This window comes from Dermacentor andersoni, chromosome 6 (genome assembly GCF_023375885.2).
Source record: "Dermacentor andersoni chromosome 6, qqDerAnde1_hic_scaffold, whole genome shotgun sequence".
In the NCBI taxonomy this organism is placed as follows: domain Eukaryota; kingdom Metazoa; phylum Arthropoda; class Arachnida; order Ixodida; family Ixodidae; genus Dermacentor; species Dermacentor andersoni.
Window position 1 is genome coordinate 109,791,417 of NC_092819.1, and position 19,291 is coordinate 109,810,707.

Sequence of the window (19,291 nt, forward strand, 5' to 3'; positions counted from 1 at the left end):
CAATTTCACCAGCTGCAATGCCTAAATATTTAGAAACTAACTCAGTTACAAGCCCTTCCTTTTCCTGCCACGTCTCTGAGTCTTGCTCAATGACTGCTTTAAAGATAAGGTTGTTGTGACGCAATCTGTTACTGAGGTCGTCTACCACCAAACTTGTGTTGCAATTGTCCTGATTTTATGCTTTCCAGTTTGTCCTGGGTGTCAAGCATATGAATTACCTCGTGACGCCAGAGGTTCCTTCCATTTAGGAAAGGAGTTCAGTAACATTCGTTTGGACGTCTTTTACTTTCCCTAGGATGTCTTTCTGAAATTTTCCATTACAGGCTGCCGTATCCTTGAAAATGGGTTGATAATGACATTGGGCTGCGTGGAGATGAGCAAGTGATACAATGCTTAAGCGTACTTAAGTCCCAGAGGAGTTTCTGCATGAATTTTTCAATTGTTTATGAAGGTTTCTTACCCATTCAAAGAAAAGTGTTTGCAACATACTGACGTGGTACTAATTGGCTGCTGCTGGCTGTTGGCCTTGGTGTCTTCCTTTGCTGTTGAGCAGCATTTAGTGAGTGCACAGTAATAATGAGCTGCACCAAATGGCTACACATTACTGCTGTACTACTCGAACTATTCCAAAAGGGCCAATTTTTCTGCTCCAACATGCACCATGACTACTTATTTCCTAGCCCAAATCCTTAACTGGCTAGGCCACCGCTGCATGCTGACACACCACCCACTGTGGGTGTGGGCTGTATTAGCCAAGTCTCAGTAAGACAAAAATAGCTGTGGCACTGTTCTTTTTGAGCTTTGTTATTTAATGAAAAGGCTTTGAATTCAGGCCACCAGTGCCACAATAAAGTATTCCTATTCCAGCCGCACTACTTGTTAGAGCTGCATGCCACCTGCATTACTAGCTGGGCCAGTCACTTGAAATCGGTGGACTATAAGGTTAGAGTAGAATCAAACAGAAGACATTTTTTTGATATACTGGCTTTGGACGTCCCCAAATTTTTGGGATGGGCCTGCTATAAATTTTACGTATTCATAACATGGGAAGGTTATGATGACATGTAACCCAGGCAGGCAATGCTTTTGGAAACGAACTTTAAACTTTGCCACTCCGACAGTGGTGAATAGAGTGATCTGTTGTCATGTTGAGCAGTACTGCTCAACATCTGACCGCTGGATGTATTGTGTCACTGTTCATTATTTATTACATGTGCTTATAACATGTGCTCCAAAAAGATTTTCCAATCATTGGTGCAATCTACTAATACCAGCTACTTTCGCAATGTCTCTGTAGGCATCTCTTTAAATCTTTTTATGTCTAACACGATACACGAGGACTCCCCTGCAATCACTGACACAGAAATAGTACAGTGTAGTTCTAAAACAAATGTGCTTAACTCATATTGGTGACAACAAATAGTTTAAAATTGGTGCTGTCATAGGTCTGGTTTGCGATTACAGCCGATGTCTTGTGGTTGATTATAGGAGTTCTTTAACAGCAAGGTCCAGCATTACTAGAGCTTTGTTTAAAGGGCAGCCACTTGGACAGTGGTACGCTTGGACTCGGGTGTAAGTAGTTTAATATTGATGCATAGGCTTTGAGGTGACCAGGGTCAGGCTAGTGTATATAATTTTTATCCTGTTCTATTTTCTTTCGCATCACTCGCACTTCATTCAGTGTTACTGCATAGATGGTGTGTTGAATGATAGGAAGGAAATAGAATCATATGTATAATCTTGGCCAAGATGGCCTTGGAGTATGTTTAAGCCCAACTTTAGGCACACATGATTCCCAGCTTGGGTGAGCATACCGAGATAACTGTCCAGGTTGAGGTTCATTCCGATATGCTGTTAACGCTTCTTTGAGTAATCGTATAAACATGGCTGAACAAAAATCTCTGTGGTTTTTAAAAACCCATCAAAGCCAGAGACTCAGACTGGTGGTCATGATACGGGCATTTCACGATACCTTGTGAAGCATAACTTCCAGACCGGTGACAGACGAAGTAGAAATGCTTCTTTTTCAGGTGGCCGCAAGTCTCTGTACCTGTCCTTGCAATGAAGTGACTGCGTGTGTCTTTCTCCACCTTTTCCTTCTATGACTTGAAAGCTGATCAGGATAATAAAATAAAGCAAATGTTACATGTATGCAGTGTGTCAAGGGGAATCAGTTTATTGTAAGCCCACGTTGGCTGTGCAGAATATCTTATGGGGTAATTTAGAAGAAGAAAGAAGATTAAGTACCCTGGACACTTGTATGTTCAGTCTGCATTTCAGGGTGTGTAATGCACAGAACTAGCGTTACAAAGTTGAATCGTAGACATGTTGAGGAACTCAGTAGTTATGAAGAAGAGGTTCAGTGACTTCTTTTCTCTTTTCCTTATGAGGATCAAGCATTTGTTTTTCTCAGGGCAAAATTTTGGAGCGAAGCGTAATGGAATTGAAGAAAAAGAAGATATAAAAAAGTGACAAGAATGATGTTGCTTCTTGTACATTTTTAAACTATGCTTTGTTTGAGTACATTTTGCAGCTTTCATACAGAGATCAAACTCCTGCGAAGACAGTATGTATAGAAACTGTAAGCTAATTTGCTTTATTAATTTGAGGTTGACACTGTGACATGGCGTCTAATTATAGCAGCACAAAGTGACTGACATCAAAATTTTTTTCGTGAGCAACGCCAAGAACTGCATGAAATGACAACTGAAAATGACAACTCTACATCTCACAAATTTCCGTTCTGAACGAGAAAGAAAATACAGAGAATCATACCTTATCTATAAGTTCAAGGCATTGCAACAAATAGGCATAAACATTTCAAAAGGAGCTTTATAATCTATCTGCTATGCTAAATTTCAAGCTATAGGCAACAACACTTAGTTTGGTTTCTTGGCGTATCCTTCTTTTTTTCTTTCCTCTTCTTTTTCTCAGCCGGCGTGTCAGACGCCGTTGACATGCCGGCTAACACGCGTGCGTTGGCACGTGGTTGACACCATGTTTTCCCCGTGTTTTAACTGAACAATTAGTAGATTTAAATTTTTTGCACATTGGGGATTCAGGAAATATAAAACTTCGACAGGAGCTATCATTAGAACTAGTGTACAGTACTTCTAGCACTTCTTTAATCAAACAATGCAAAATTTGCGCTTTGGTTGACTCAGCTTTTACTTATTGTGTTAAGATTGATATGAAGTGCTACTTTGTTTTTTCTGCTGTGTGTACATGTTTTTAGACGCAATCCTTTCCATTGTATGGAGTTCTCGCTCACACAAAGCCATGTACTCGATTGCAGATCGACCTTAGGCAGAAGTGCAATCTCATACCTGTGCACTTGCCTCTATTCATTAGTGTGCAATACCGCGCAAGCCTGTGCATAACTATACGACGACTGTAAAGCATATGAAAGCTCCAGCACCAGTTTAAGGCACAAGATTAGACCAGATTTCTTGAACAGAAAAGCTGATTTAACACATTATTAATGTACAAGGAGGCTTGTCCATGCTACCTAACCTGACAACTATTGCTTCTAGACCCTAAAGAATGCAGTAAAAAAAAAAAAAAGTAGGTGCTTGCTGCAATGGGGAGAAAAATTTTTCCTGTACCATACTATAGGTGCTTACCCATTTCCAAGTTTGCAAAGCGAGTGCTTTCCTGCATGGCATGGCCACCACTATGGCTAATATTCATGCTACCAAATCTGCATATATTGTATCGCATGGTTTACCTTACAGAAGTTGGGAACTAGAAGCAGGGTTCATACTTTGTATATTTGTTTTCTTTCTTTCATTAGTTAAAGTAAAAATAGCAAATCATTAACTTCATTCATGCTCCTCCAGTCACTTTTCTTTTATAGAATGTATTCTAGGGTTTTATGCGCTAAAACCACGATTTGATTATGAGGCATGCCATGGTGGCGCAGTCCGGATTAATTTTGACCACGAGGGGATCTTTAAAGGGACACTAAAGCGAAACAATAAATCAGTTTAGACTAATGAAGCATTGTTTGAGAACCCTGCAAGCAGTGATTTCAAAAAAATAGTTTGATTATTAGATGAGAAAATGAAGGTCCAAGTATCAGTATTTGAATTTCGCGCCGAAACCCCAGCACCGGTACGTTAGCGTGACGTCAGGGATTCCAAAGTATGTTTTCGCATTTGGGCCGCGTTGGCTGAATAAAGGTTCCTGAAACTTGCCATGTTTAATATTTGGTTCCTTTAGAACTCAATATAGTCAATCTGTACCGCTATATATAATTAGTAGGCCCTAGAAGATGCCATCAAAATCCACGACGTCACAGCCCCCAGGTGCGGGAACTCAAGTAGGCGTCGCCACCCGTATTTCGTTCTTGCGCTTTTTCTGGCTTACCAAACGTCTTATCATTGTAACAGTGGTGTTTTTGGTGTTGTAGAACGGTAATTTACTGATGCAGAAGAAATAATTTTTCACTTTAGTGTCCCTTTAACGTGCCACACAGGCGTTTCTTGCATTTTGCTCCCATCTAAATGCGGCCACCGCGGCGGGTACATTTTTTTAAACTTAAATATGCGATTCCTAAAAAAGATCCATCAGCAATGATTCTGCGTTGCTTCGATTCGAAACAGCAATGATAAGCATGCAATTTAATTAATGATGGTATAAGTTGCAGCTAGTGCATGGTCAGATAAAATGTTAAGCATGAAAGCACCATAAATGAGCACATTTCAAGCAATAAGTGAACAAGTGAATCGTTCACTCTGCAAGCCCGTAATGCAAAAATAACAGGTGCAGCGGTAATCACGCGTTGCTTTGAGAGAATAAGCAAGTGTCTTACCTGGCATTGTCAGAAAGTGATACCTCTCATATTCCGGCTCGAAGAAATGCACGCTGATATGGCGGTACTCTAGTTCTTTCAAAGTCAGGGCTACTTCACACTCGTCGCAGTTGTACTTCGGGTGAGTGATTTTGTGCACAAGTTTTATGCGCCTCTGCAGACTGCGATTGTTCGCTAACCGCCGGTCGCAGTACTGACATTCAAAGGAAGCAACTTTCGCCATTGCGAGACCGCGAAGAGAAGCATGGGGTTTTCTAAAAACAGATTACGTAACTATGCTCAGTGCGTGCAAGCGGGCCTTTTATATCTGCGGGTGCTCTGACCATGGAGGAAAGAAAAAGCTGAGAGATGCTGACGTCACTCTTTGCGAAGCATGAGTGACGTCGGAAGGCGTGGCAGATATCCTCTCTTGTGCATATCTCTCTCCTCCGGCCCGCAACCACACACGAACTGCGTGGGCTGCACGGGCGCGCCTGTAGCAATCCGAAAGCATCTACTATTCTGACAAAAGATGCAATCGCGATGTAACGTTGGCGAAGTCTGAGTATTCTGCCCTGGCATTGAAACAAGTTTAAAATAAACTCCTCACATTAGACCGTCATGTTGGACTCCGCAAAAGTTGCGGGATTTTGTGAAAAGCAATATGGTTTATTGGTCCAGCCAACTGAAACTGTCCTGATGGCTTTTAGACCCACCATGTTGTATTAGTGGTTTTGGCGTTGCGCTGCGAAAGTTAGGTTGTGGGATCACATCTCGGTCGTGGAGGCCGCATTTCGACGGCGTTCGACGAAGTAAAAATGCAATGCCCGTGTACCGTACGTTGAATACATGTTAACGAATCCCGCGCGGTGAAAATTAATCCGCAGTTCACCGCTACGGTGTGCCTCATTATCAGTTCTCGGCTTTGGCACGTGAAGTGTCAAAATTTGAATGTTTGATTAACCGCAGGTACGGTGGCTGCCTAGTTCCTGCGTCATTTTAGATTACCTTTATCGTTCATTTCTACCTTCGTTTCCTCTGTTTGGGCTGCCTGGGGCTAGACCATAGTGGTTATGGCTAAACGCGGCGATGAAAAAGTCAACGAGTCTAGAAGTTCAGGACAACATTCATTTGGGCTAGATGGTGCATACTTGATTTAGAAAGGAACAGCGCCAACGAAGACGTTCACAAGTGGGGAGAACGACACAGGACAAGCACCATGTTAAAATTGGCTTCAAGGCGCTGTCAATACAGGTTAAGAAAATGTTAGTAAGCACCTAGGCTACGCAGGATCCAATACAAATCCCTTGTCTTTGTCGATAAAACTTGTTCTCAAAAGAGATTAACGTCACATCAAGGTAAAATTCTAGCATTTTCATAAAATTATATATTGACACGCCAGAGGAGTTTTGGAACTCCACTGCACCGTTACTTTCTATAGCATCTCTGACAGAACGAAATAAGGCATCGTGGGGCACAGAGTAAAACAAGTCTTCAACATCTACTGAAAACACATAACCATTGGAAGTACATTCCTCAAGAAACCTAACAACATCTTTTGAACTCTTTGTGGCGTACGGATCTTGAACTTTAAGGGATGTAAGGTGCTTTTGAAGAAACTTGCTTAACACAATCAGCCAAGTTCCATTTTCGCTGACCACTGTTCTGAATGGCACGGACAGTTTGTGCGTTTTGGCCGTAAAGAACATGGAAAGGGCATTGCTTTTGCTGTTACCAATGTCATTGGCCAGCGTGCTCAGATCTAATTCTTTGCACATCGCAGCCGCCTTGCCTCTCACTCGCGTCGCACTAGCTTTCAGAGGGATGAAGTTCTTTGCAATTGCTTCGCCGGCTCTTTTTTGAAACTCTTCCTCGGTGAGCACCACAAACCCACCATCCTTGTCAGCTTGAAGAAGCCGGAGTCTATTCTTCCTGAAATACGACACGACTTTTCCCATAGAATCTTTGCTAGTCAACGTGTTAGTGCTGGTCGTAGATCTTATAAGCGTATCCACACCATCCAGAAGGCATCTTTCACGGTTTTCTTCCAACGCCTTTCCTGCTATGCGCCTATTAAGCGCCAGGAACTCATGTGCTTCTATCCGTGGCTCGTGGCTGAATTTCAGACCTTTGTTCAACACATGCCTGACATCGTTGGGAAGATCAACGTCTCCGATGACCGTCACCAGCCTTTCCGGGGGCTTCTTGTCCTTCTTCAGAGAAGACGACTGTAAACACTGGTTCAGTGTCTGAGCCCATCAAAATATATATGTATATATATATATTATAGAGAGAGAGAGAGAAAGAACAGCGCATTAGTAACTCCCAGTTATGGATATCCATACATTTGTTCCCGCGCGCAGGCATCATGTAATGAATGATTGTAGACCAAAAAATATTTCGCGTTTCTTTCCGGATAAATACATGAACATTAATAATGCCTTGGTTTTCATACTTATTAGGAAGTAAAGGAACATTACAGGTAGCGATTGCATTAGATAAATTGTTAGCCTTTTTGGCACGAGCCATCTATCCTGGCTGTAGTCCCGACAGTGATTTTACAAGTGAAGAGACTTTGTTAGAGGAAAAAAATATGAATAGAGTAAAGGAAAGCCATACAGATCTGGCAGTTTGAAATCGCGTTAAATTTGGTGAAAAGTGGTGATGTTGTGTGGAGGTATGGAACGTTAGCAATAATTCCGACGTGCACGTTTCTGAAGAAAAAGCTTGTGTTAGTGTTCACAGTGGTGCCCCACACATGCATGCAGTAGTTAATATGAGACGCAAATAGTGCCTGGTAAATTTGTAATTTCAACTGTTCTGGAAAGAAATAATATTTTTAAGGCCGTTGTGGCTGGACCATCCCAATGAAGTGGAAAGGAGCGCGTTCGCTTTAGGAATGACATCGCAAGCCTCCAGACCAGAGACAAACAGGCTGGTATCATCCACATATAGAATGGTTGTTGCCTCGCTTTCTGCAAGGGTTCATCGAGCAATAAGGTTCCCAAAGAGCTCCAGCCGCACGGGAAGGTGCGAGGTGAAATCCGGCAACACTCATGCAGGCGGCTGTTCCCCCACTCTCCATTCCCCCCAGCCGCACTTTGCTTCGCTGCACCGCTCATTCTTGGCTCAGCAGCCGTCCGATATGGAGGTTCCCATTGTTGATCGCGCCAAGTACGAGATTTGTTCCGCAATTCGCTTTTTGCACGCCAAGGGGACTCCCCCGTGGATATTCATCATCAGTTGACAGAGGTGTATGGCGACAAGTGCATGTCCGTTCAACACGTCCGAAAGTGGTTTAGGGAGTTTAGTGCCGGTTGAAAGAAAGTCCACGATGAAGAACGGAGTGGAAGACCATCAGTTTCGAAGGTGGTTATCAAGATGGCCCAACGCAAAGTGCTTCGGAAGAGGAGGATCAACATCTGTGAACTTATTGCTCAGATTCCTGGAAGTTCTTACGGTACAGTGGAAAGAGCTTTGACTAAAGTATTGGGGTATCAGAAGTGTTGTGCTCAATGGATACCGCGGCTATTGACATCAGACTACAAGGAGAAACGCCTTGACTGTGCTCGCCAGTTTCTTCAAAATTGTCAAGAAGATAAGGAAGGATTGTTGGACTCCATTTTTATGGGAGACAAAAAGTGGGTGTTTCATTTCACTCCTGATATGAAATAAAAATCCCAAGAGTGGCGTCACCCAGAGTCACCAGTCGCAAAGAAGTTCAAACTCCTTCTGCTGGCAAAGTCATGGCCACTGTTTTTTGGGATCATAAGGGAGTACTGCTGATCGATTTAATGGAATGTGGGACAACAATCAACTCTGAGAGTTATTGTGCAACACTATGAAAACTCAGGCAAGCTATTCAGAACTGCCGGCGAGGACAACTGGCAGCCAGTGTAACACTGCTTCACGACAACGCCCGACCTGACGTCTCCTGTCAAACCCAGGAACTTTTGACAAACTTTGGGTCGACTGTCATGCCCCACCCACCGTACAGTCCGGACCTTGCACCTAGTGATTATCACTTGTTCCCCAAGCTAAAGGAACATTTGAGTAGCCAACGCTTCCGGAGCGATGAAGTCGAAGAGGTGAAATGCTTCCTCAATGGGTCGGCGGCAGACTTCTACGACACTGGGATACAGAAATTGGAGCACTGTATACAAAAATGCATAGAAAAAGATGGCGATTATGTAAGTTTCATCTTTCCAATAATGTAAATTTCTATGAGAATAAACAATGTTCTCTACTTCTAAAATTGATGGGAGCCTTATTTCTGGATCAACCCTCGTATGTCTATCATGTCATTAACGTAAATGTCGAAGGGGACCTAAAATGCTGCCCTGTGGGACACCTAACAATATTGCCGTCCGAGGAAATACTATTTCCAATGACAACGCATTGCCTGCAATCAAGCAGATACGAACACAACAAAATATGTCATTCCATGTACACCGTTGGCAGTCAACTCTGTTAATAGAATCTTGTGTTGCTGACTGTCAAAATCCTTGCTGTAGTCAATAAATATCCGGACTACTAGGTTTCATTTTTCTAGCTTCTTGATTAACACCTGCTGAACAAGCAGTGCAGTTTCGGTAGAGCAGGTCATCAAAGCTGTTTCTCCATCGCCAGGGTTTGTGTCATGCTCTCCAACCATGATTCCTCGCTCCTTTGTGCCCTCCAGAGGGGCACGGTCATGGCCCCCCAAACAAGGGGCTTAAATCACCACAGCAATGAAATTGCAATTTTTCGCTTTTAATATGCTTCAGTGCAATACATTGCATAAGCTTCCCTGCTTAACTCAACTGTAATGCGGCAGAGGTGACTTTAGGAACACTTTCTAGACATGCCAAACAATATGTGCATTCTGGTCAGAACTACACCTGACTTAACATTCCGACACGTCGGCATATGGATGGCCCTTGTGCAGTTTAAGAGCACGAATACGCATGCTGGTTGTGGCTTGAGGAAATGTGATTTCTTAAACAAGTTTCAATGCCAATGCCCTAGACTGAGCTTCACCGCAATGCAGTTGTGTTATGCACTGGAGCTTCTGTAATGTATTGCGGTCCATCACTGCAGCAACGTCAGAACCAGCTTTGAATGGGTGTCATGTGAGTTATTAGATGTCTCGGTGCTCATACTGTGACAGATGACGGCACATGTGCGCATGTATAGTCGGGAACATGTGCAAGGCTGTGTTGCAGTCTCGTATATGGAGCTTGCAAGATGGGCGAAGCAAGGGCCCAAATCACCACAACCCTGCCGGAAATAGCTCTAAATCCCTGCCTGTACACTTCTTAAGGGTTTCGGTGCTTTTACCGTAACCGGAGATTGCACATATAATACTATATTTTCAAAACTGAGCTCATTGGAACATCTTCCTGTTCATGCTATGCACACAAAAATGAGGAATAAGGGAAAAATTATGCAGATCCCACACCCTGTGGGAATTGATGTAAGTGAAGCTTTCCAAGCTGGATGCTCTGATTGACGATAATTAGCAGTGTTGACGGCTAAAGCTTAATTTCTTCAACGTTTAGGCTAACACGAGATTGGCGAATTGATGTTAAACGTTACCTTGTGGGCACCACTGCTGTTTGTCTGCGTAATAGGCAGAACACACAGGGAGAGGTGCTTGCATGAGGCATTGTTGTGGGCCATATCTTATAACCTGAGAGGGTTGAAAGTTGTCATTTCCTCATATGGCACATCGCGTTATGGCAGAAGTTTGAAACTTGAATTGGATTATGGGGCTGTACGTGCCAAAACGACACTCAGATTATGAAGCACGGCATAGTGGCAGACTCCAGATTAATTTTGACACCGTGATGTTCTTTAATGTGTCCCAAAATCTAAGTGCACATGGGTTTTCTATTTCGCCCCCGTCGAAATGTGGCTCCTGCGATTGGGATCAAATCCATGACCTCTCGCAATGCCATAGCAGCAGAGCTAATGCAGCGGGCACAGAAGTGTTGATTTGACGGTCAACCACTTCTGTAGTGTTTCCTGGACGCTGCAGTGTGCTTTAATGCGGCTCTGCTTCTGCACGCCCTGTGTGAATTGCCCGCTTGACATATTTTCATTGTGTTTATTTTTTCAGAAATAGCAGCAACGTATTGTATTGTGCCTTGAACATAAGCACACCGCAACCGCTGTTGTATGTTAGTGGAGTTTCCTTGCCTTCTCATGTCACTTCCCCCGTCTTATATGGGAACTGCCTCTTCTCCTCCCTCTTCTTCTCTCTACAGTTCTATCTGTGTCCCCTCTCGCCTCGCACATAAGCGCTGCAGTTTCTTCAGTGCTTCTGAGGGGAGTCACGGATAATTGCAGCTGTCAGGTGGCTAATGTGACAACGGCCAGGGAGCTCCAGAGGGCATTGTGCACATTCGATGCGGTGGGGTGAAAGCAAGCTTCTCCCATCTCCTTTCCTCTCTTACTTGTGCCTGTCATGTATATACAGACTCTGAACACCCCCCCTCCCCCCCGACGTGGTGTGTGTGACATCAGCAGCAGTCCACAGCAGCAGCTGGAGTGGGAAAGTCAAAGGAAGAGACAAAGAAAGCTTCACTTTAAAACAAAATGCGTAAAGGTTTCTATGCTTACCCAATGAGGAAACCCGTCCGTCACGTAAGATGATTGCTTTCAAGATAAGGCCCGCATGAGCGAGCGAATTGTAAGATCGGGCCTGCGCAGCCGTGCCATAAGCAGCGGCCGCTGATGTACAGTTGATAATGGTTTGCATCGAGAGGAGGCAGCATCATTGACCACATCTACTTATGACGTCTACCTAACGTGACACTGTTCAATTATGTCACGTAGAACAGCACGCATTGGCCAATGCTCATCTTCCATGAAGCAGCAACATCATCCAAATGCACCATGATATAAAAGGAGTGAGCAGTGCTACTACTGGCCTCTGCTTCATACTCATGCTGGTCTCAGTTTAACATTTCGGTGTTGCAAATGCGCTTCTCCATTTCATGATTTTTTTCGTGGCGTTTCTCGCAATTATATGAAACACAGCAGCATATGACGACAAAACAGTAGGTGATCAGTCGCAAATGCTTATGCATCATTTAGATAACTCCCACAGGATACTCTGCATGTAATTTTATCTTTTTCCACTTTCAGTATGCTTCAGCGCTATGGTATGCTTGACCGCGTAACCTTGCTATGTCCAGTGTTTGTGACCCCTTCCCACTGTTGGTATACTTCATCACAATGCTAAGTGCATGGTTGAATGCGTAACACCACTGTATTGGGATGAAGTTAACTTATTGGTCTGACATTACAGTTTTAATTTAGCGTACGCAACTATAGCGTATGCTATACGCTAAAGTATATATAGCGTATGCTAAGCAGCACACATTTCTTTAGGTTGAGTTGGCCTGTGAGATGTTCAGATCTTAGAGGCCATGTGCCGTCATTGCGGCTATCTCCCGACTGTAGCTATAGGTGGTGCTAACATGTCGGATGTTTCTTTCGTTAGGTTTCAACTCACTCGAAACGAGAAGCGATCTCGAAAACACCACGAGGTTATCCATAATACTCTGTCGTCGAAGCAGCCTGAGACTAAGCGAAAGCCATTTACACAGTCAGTTGCAAAGAACGAAGTCCATTTTACAAAAGCAACGCCAAATTCAATTCGAAGCTGGCAGCCGGGGCCGCCGCCATGTTTCACGCAAATTCCACAAACCACGCAAAGACACTAATGCTAAATCTGAGAAATAGTGCGCGTACGCTATACGCAATGGGTCGTTTAGCGTTCTGCGCATGCGCAGTGATGACCCACTATTTTATAGCGTACGCTAAACTAAAACTGTCTATTATGCAGCACATTTTAGATGCTTGCTGGTTTTAAAGTCCGAAAGCTGAGATAGTACAACAGCGTCGCACACTATCACATGAGGAAAACGAACTGCTGCATGCAGCAAGTAGCGTCAGCATAAGCACTAGATTACAGTTGAACAGCTCTACAATGAAGACCACAATTAATTTGCCTGTAAAACAAAGAAACTTATGCGTCCCTGACGGCTGATTTACGTTTATAAAACGAATGCCGCACCAGTGCCGCCACTGCCCCGCGAAGATGTCACCAGGGTAAGCTGTGCGCTAGCGCTAACAGCAGTGTGTTTGAAGAGCGTGCTGATATTACTAGTTCTGTTGCCTTGCTCCAGGATTCACTCACCTCGTATGCTACTTGTTGTGACGGATCAACGGCTGACGAATGCATGGATAGGCCGCGAATGTCAACGAAGGCGACCAAAAATTTTGCAGCAAGGGAGGCTTAGGGGCACTAGACAATCGGGGGCTTTGCTTTGCATGGTTCCTGCATTTGGTTGGAGAGCAAGCTGGGAACCTCAATGGAGCATAGGGTGGCTACAGTAGAACGTGCTGTCAGGGATATTTTGCAGAGAAAAATTAGCGGTCTATTTCATTAAGTCTCCCTTGAATTCTTGTTAAAGATTTTCTTTTGTTGAAAGTGCTTAGCTATTGTGAGCAGTGAGCTGCGCAACCTTTAAAACAAAGTGACCTGCATAGCAAAGGATTTTGAAGGTGCGAGCACTTTGTTAAAAAGGCGTTTGACTACATAGATACATTCAGAGCAGCGCTTTCTACCCTTTAGCCCATGCAGAATTTGTAGGTCCTATTTGCGCCACCAGGATCTGCCGATGTACTGCAGTGAAGCCTTTAATATGTGTCCCAATGTCCAATGCTACGGAGTTCAACATATCCATTTAATGTCTGAGCAAGTTTGATGTATGAAGTTTCATATACATGTAATTCTCTTGGTGATTCACCACCTGTTATTTAAGCAGTAATTCTATTTATAATTGTTTCATATAACAAGGTTTAATTGTAATGAATTATTGCTATACGACATTCTTTCCATTACTATAACTAATACTCTCAAGCTTGGAATCTCCCAGCTTCCTCATACAGTTGGCCAATGTGACAGTGCACCTGACACAACAAGCCATGTCGTACACTTACTCTGTGCATATTCACAGCCCATGCAAGCTTGTGCTGAAAGCTTGTTGCTGCTTGCAGAGGTAAACGTTTCACTTGACTGTTGTAATGATCTCGCTGACTATGTGATGGAATAAACAGTTACTCCACAATAAAACATAGTATGAGGCCATTTTGTAAACATGAGCTTGAAGTAAAACTGTGCCATGCATCGTCGAAAAAGGAAAACAACATTACAGGGATGAGCATACTTATCGTGGGCTTGTCTCTATAGCTTTTATGTCTTGCTTTGTCCACATTATGCTGCACAGTTTTAGTTGAAGTGGTTATTGGCTGGCAGACGTCTTCCCATCATGTTACTACGAGTTTTGATGAAAGCAGTCTTGGCCAGCCTCTCTACCCCTGGTTCTCTGGCTTAGGTGCTGGTGCCTCCAGTAGTTCAGATTTGAATGGGTGCAAATTAATTTTCCCTCTCAGTGAAATCATACCAACTTTCCCAGGTTACCGGGCTTCTACAATTCCTCCTAAGTTGAACTTGTTCAACAGCTTTACCGAGTACTTTAAGTAGGCAGTGTATTCTATGTCGTAGGGCAAACAGAAAATTAGCATAAGCACTCTTGCTTTCAGGCTGCCATAGACTTCGAGTTAAAAGTGCAGTCGAGATCAACATGTCCAACCTTGATCCCTCCAGCCAATGTGCCAGCCTTCCCTATGAGCCACTACTTGCGAAGGTGAACATACGTTCTTTGTTCTATGCAAAACGTTTTGTTAACTGTTTCCAGGAAAAAGTAGTTCAAGCATAAATGGCCAACGCATGCTCTTCATACCAGGTTGCCATGGATAATGGAGACGATAGGAAAGTACCGGCCAGCGTCGCTGTCCCAGATCCATCCGGCAGCTTTTCTGTCACAGGTCCATGTGTCCTAACTGCTGGTCTTCAATGGGAGTTGACACTGTCTCCTTCTATAGCGGGCATTTTCTGACATGCTCTTCTGTGGGAGAATGCCCCATTCATAAAAAGAAACAACAAAGATTGGACACAAAATGGTGCAGCTCATTAAAAAAAGATTACTTGCTGGGTTCGCCACTGGGCCGTATGCGTCGGCGCTCGTGACTCGACAAAAAGCAGCCGCAGTGGCACGCGCAAGCTCAGGCTTCACATAGTTTCGCGCCCATCGCAAGAGGGGCACCTCACGGCTACATTCGGATATCGCCGGCGCACAAGGAGGAAGTGCAGAAACATGCACGCTTGCAGTCTCAGAGGGACGCGCATGCGTGCAAACTCGATACCATGGGTGCACAGCTAGAAGGGAAGAAGGGTCGTTTTGCCACACGCTTGCGCACCCTGTAACATTTTGTGGGCGAGTGTACATGCTAGACATGTTGTCTGTAGTGCTTATTTTTGAAATGTGATCCTTTGGGATGTGTAATACATATAATATGCATCTTAGCTTTGTTGTGCATTAAGAAGAATTTATTTTATAAATACTATATAATTATCTGAAAAGATGAATGTTTCTTTAGATTTCACACATTTCTTTTGCTACATTGTAAATGTATATCCTAATAGATTAGTGTTTCGTATGTTATAAGTTTGCCGATAGGAGACTTACTGCTGCCATGCGAGGGCCTTCAGGCACATTAAAGCTGTATGTTGCAGCTTTTCGCCTGGAGGACACCCAACAAAGTTTGTTGGAAATAAAACCATTTCTGGTATGGTAAGTCGAAAATTCTATTTCAAGTCGCTGCCTCTAGACCCTTCGTGCCAACCGCCATATTGGCAAGGCTGTGTGATGTCTGGGAATAAGGCTGCTTCGATGGATTTCAAGACCAGATAGCAGCCTTCCTTCACGCACTCTGGCACCAAAAAGGGCAGCACAGGTGTCAGTGTTACTTGTGCTACAATTCCTTCACTTGTGCTATAAATAGCAGCAGCAAACTGCCAAGATGCAAAAGCAAAACAATGAATGAGGGCCATAACGTATTTCCCAGCTCCTGAAATCAGTTCCAGTTTTTGCAGTAGACAAAAGCATGACCTTCAAGATCAGCTTCGATTACCAGTGGGAACAGTTTCCAAGGGTGCCAATTCATTTCATCAAGACTCGGTGTTGCCACACTGCTTTTGATTGAAGTGTGAGAAAAAAATATTGAAGTGAACGTTTTCTAACACATTGAATGCAGTCAAATTTTCTTTCTGTTATGCTTTCCTTTTATTTCAAAGCAAAAAAAACCAAAAATCTAAGAAAGCAAGAAGCAAAACAGAAAGAAAAATATCTCAGTATAGGGCATCATTGCACAGTGTTGTGAAACCAGATGTGCACGCCTGTGAGGGTGATGATTGGCCAAGTGTGTGCACTATACATTCAGTGATGCTACAGGCATGCACTCTGCTGTTTGCGTTTCATTCGACGCTGATAGTACATCCACACAATGTAGCCACAGGGACAAGCAAGCAGTCAAGTGAAGCTTTTTGAGATCATGTTTAGTTGGATCATGCAAATAAAATGCATTAATTAATCATATGCCATGGAAGATACAAGCACAAGTACACATATTACTGTGCATGACAGGAGTGGCTGCGAAGATGTATAAGGCTCACACAAAGGCCGGACAGCAGACAAAGGACGATGATATTTAACTAATTTCGCCAGGAAAAATGACTTCGAAGTTTGTGCATTAAGTACGAAGAAAATCCGAGGATACCTAAGCACTTCTTATGAGTTGTGAATACTTTAATGTCCAACTGAACGCCACTGAGCAGTCCGAGTTATGAACTCCTCGCGGGCAAGCGGGCACGTTAAGACGCTTGGCACATATTGATTTAGCCTCACCGAGGCGCAGTTAGAACACACACAAGAGCTTGAGTAGACAAGGAACAGGTGGTAACACAGGCTTGCGAGAGGGAAGGTGATGTTTTGTCGTAGCAATGCACTCTCCCCTCGCGAAGTAGCGCAGCAGCAGATGTTCCCCTTCACTCGCTTTCCTCTGCTGAGACACGAGCCAGCAAGTGCAAGCTAGTGTCATGAGCGCGCCTCGTGTGCTCACATGGCGTCACAGTCAATGGGAAATTAGGCACCGTTTTGCTGCTACAGGTGCTGCCGGCTTTTTCACTGAAGGAACCATTTAACATTCTTGCATAAAAACCTGTCACTGACCACATAATAAACAGCAATAAAGAAATTTCATTAAAAGTATTGCATCAAACCAGCTCAGAGCACGAAAGATTGACCAAAGCTGTCAGGCTTGGCTGCTGAAAATTAATGTCTTGTAGCAAGGTTTAACGAGCAAAAATGATATGCAAGAATACTCAGAATGATGCGAATGCTCAGATGCTAAGCTCTGCTCTTGTGCAGGAGCTTGGCAATGCAGCTGGCATAAATGCCAGTCTTCTGACTACTCTGGTTTCATGAAAAGTAGGTTATTCTGGCAAGAGTATCACTGCAACATCACTGCAGTGCATTTTACTTCACAGTGAGTAAGTACACTTTTACTTCACTGTGTGAGATAAACAAGTCGACAGACGTTTGAAGTGGTTCAACCACGATTCGCAGCTGGAGAACAGGATAGCAACCATAGAATTTGGAGAGATGATTAGACAACAGGCAAAGGAGAGTGGACAAAAGTTGGAGGTGAAAGCTGTTCTGTTTGACTGTGACGAGGTGTAATGGAGTCGTCAAGCAACAGGCAATGGCGATGGTGCTTCCTAGCGTGCTGATATTGTTCTGGCAGCAAGGCACATAATGGTGATTACTGCATTTTATAGTGTCCCATTTTTCTTTAGATTACAAAGTATTTAAATTTGTGTATTGGTTACATTTGCAGTGACATCCAAAATCTAGATTTGTACTTGGCAAAGACAATACTTAAAAATTAAGTTCAGTGGTTTTACATGCCAAAATCACTAAATGATGATGAGGGATGCAATAATGAGAAACTCTGGATTAATTCTGACTACCTGGGTTTAACATGCACCCAATGCAAGGCGCACAGCATTTTTTGCATTTTGCCCCGATCGAAATGTGGCCGCAGGGGCTTGGATTTGATCGCACGGCCTTGGGCTTAGCAGCCAACACCAAAGCCACAGCACCAGTAACATTAAAACAAAGCAGTGATTTGATAAAGCGTGTAAGAGCACAACGGTTTTTAAGCATTGCTTCATGCTAAGGTCTAAGTTCGGTACTGTCACACAACAACCACAATAATGAGATGAACAACGGGGGTAAAATGCTAAATTAAGCTGCAAAATTATGAAGCAAAAGCCTTTGAAGCTGTGAAGTTCTTTAGGAACTTGCAAGGTGTGGACATTTGGACATGCAAAGGATGTAGCCTTTGGAAACAACTTGCCAAGTTAATTAGTTGTTTTTTACTAAAGCAATACTTTATCACAAAGCAAATAGCTATAATTTCAGTATGCTCCAAGACTGAATGCCCTATGATGAAAATTTCTATTGCATTTCTAGCAAGTTATATGGAGCAACCAAAGGTAAGAGACATTTGATGCTAGTATTCAATAAATTTCAGTTATTAGACAGCACTCGTCCAGTGCCCTTCCGTGTGTCTTCCATTGTTTCCGCACTGATTAGTAAGTATGATGCTAGTGACTGCAATAGAATACGCGAAGGCCGAGAAAATAGCAATGGCAATGAAGAGCTATTGCTTGAACAAAAAAAAGAAAGCATAGGTGTAGTGCCAAAGCAGAAAGGAGAACATGAACGAAAAGTATGTGCAAAGTCATACATGACAAGAGAAAGCAGCAGGCAAGATGTGGTGAGCAGGGGGGTGGGGGGTGGGAAGGAGTATTCTGTAAGAGCCCACCTAGTGGACTGTCCATTTCGGCCGCTACTGATTGGCTAGGGCTGCTCGTCTCCTCCTCTCACAGCTGAATCCAATCGGCAGTGGCCGAAATGGACAGCCCACTAGGTGTACTCTTACAAAATACCCCCCCCCAGGAGAAAATGATGAGATGGATTCTTGCCTTGTGAAGTGCAGCAACTGTTCTTTTTTTTTTCTGTTCAGAGCGAACGTGAGTGAGACTGGAGATGTAATGGTGATATGAGGATTTGATGTGGAGATAAGCTGTGGTCTGGGATGAAGCACAATTTTGGTTTCCAGCTGTGGATGAATTTCTAGGAGACCCTGCAGATAAAAGTTTTTTTAGCAATTAATAATTCACGTATCTGGCGAAGGAAATCATTACAGTGAACATGCGGCATAAGCAATAGACAGCCAGGCACATATAGCAAAAGACAGTGCCACTGTAGAGGAATGGCGACAGGGAAGAGCAACAAAAAGTGATCAAGCATGTGCAGGGAGAAGGGTACAGAAAAACTACAAGGGATCACACAAAGGAGATCAGTTTGACAGTGACGACAAGAGCAGCACTTATGAGCACAAATTTCAGAAGAAAGTAGCAAATTAATTGGGTCATCAGTTGCCAAAGAGCAAGCACTTTCTGTCACGAATGCTACTGATGCCAAGCATCAGTCCTGGCGCTGTTAAGGAAGTGACGGCGCAGTTGTGGCAAGGGAT

The 19,291-nt window shown here is 43.5% G+C and overlaps 1 protein-coding gene and 1 long non-coding RNA gene across 5 annotated transcripts in view; one reads left to right on the forward strand and one right to left on the reverse strand.

The window, feature by feature from the left end:
- Positions 1–4,482, reverse strand: part of LOC126530500 (uncharacterized) — a 35,777-nt gene extending 31,295 nt beyond the window's left edge. For 2 of the 4 annotated variants that reach the window (XR_011895267.1, XR_011895265.1), the window contains exon 1: positions 1,973–4,482. This is a non-coding gene — a long non-coding RNA (uncharacterized lncRNA). The remainder of the gene's footprint in view (positions 1–1,972) is intronic. The other 2 variants (XR_011895264.1, XR_011895266.1) reach the window with 2 other exon arrangements.
- The window catches only part of LOC126522305 (uncharacterized), a 47,265-nt gene extending 35,606 nt beyond the window's left edge, over positions 1–11,659 (forward strand). Inside the window, exon 4 of the transcript XR_011895259.1 lies at positions 11,041–11,659. The gene's annotated coding sequence lies outside the window, so the exon portion shown is untranslated. The remainder of the gene's footprint in view (positions 1–11,040) is intronic.
- The last annotated feature ends 7,632 nt before the right edge of the window (positions 11,660–19,291 follow it).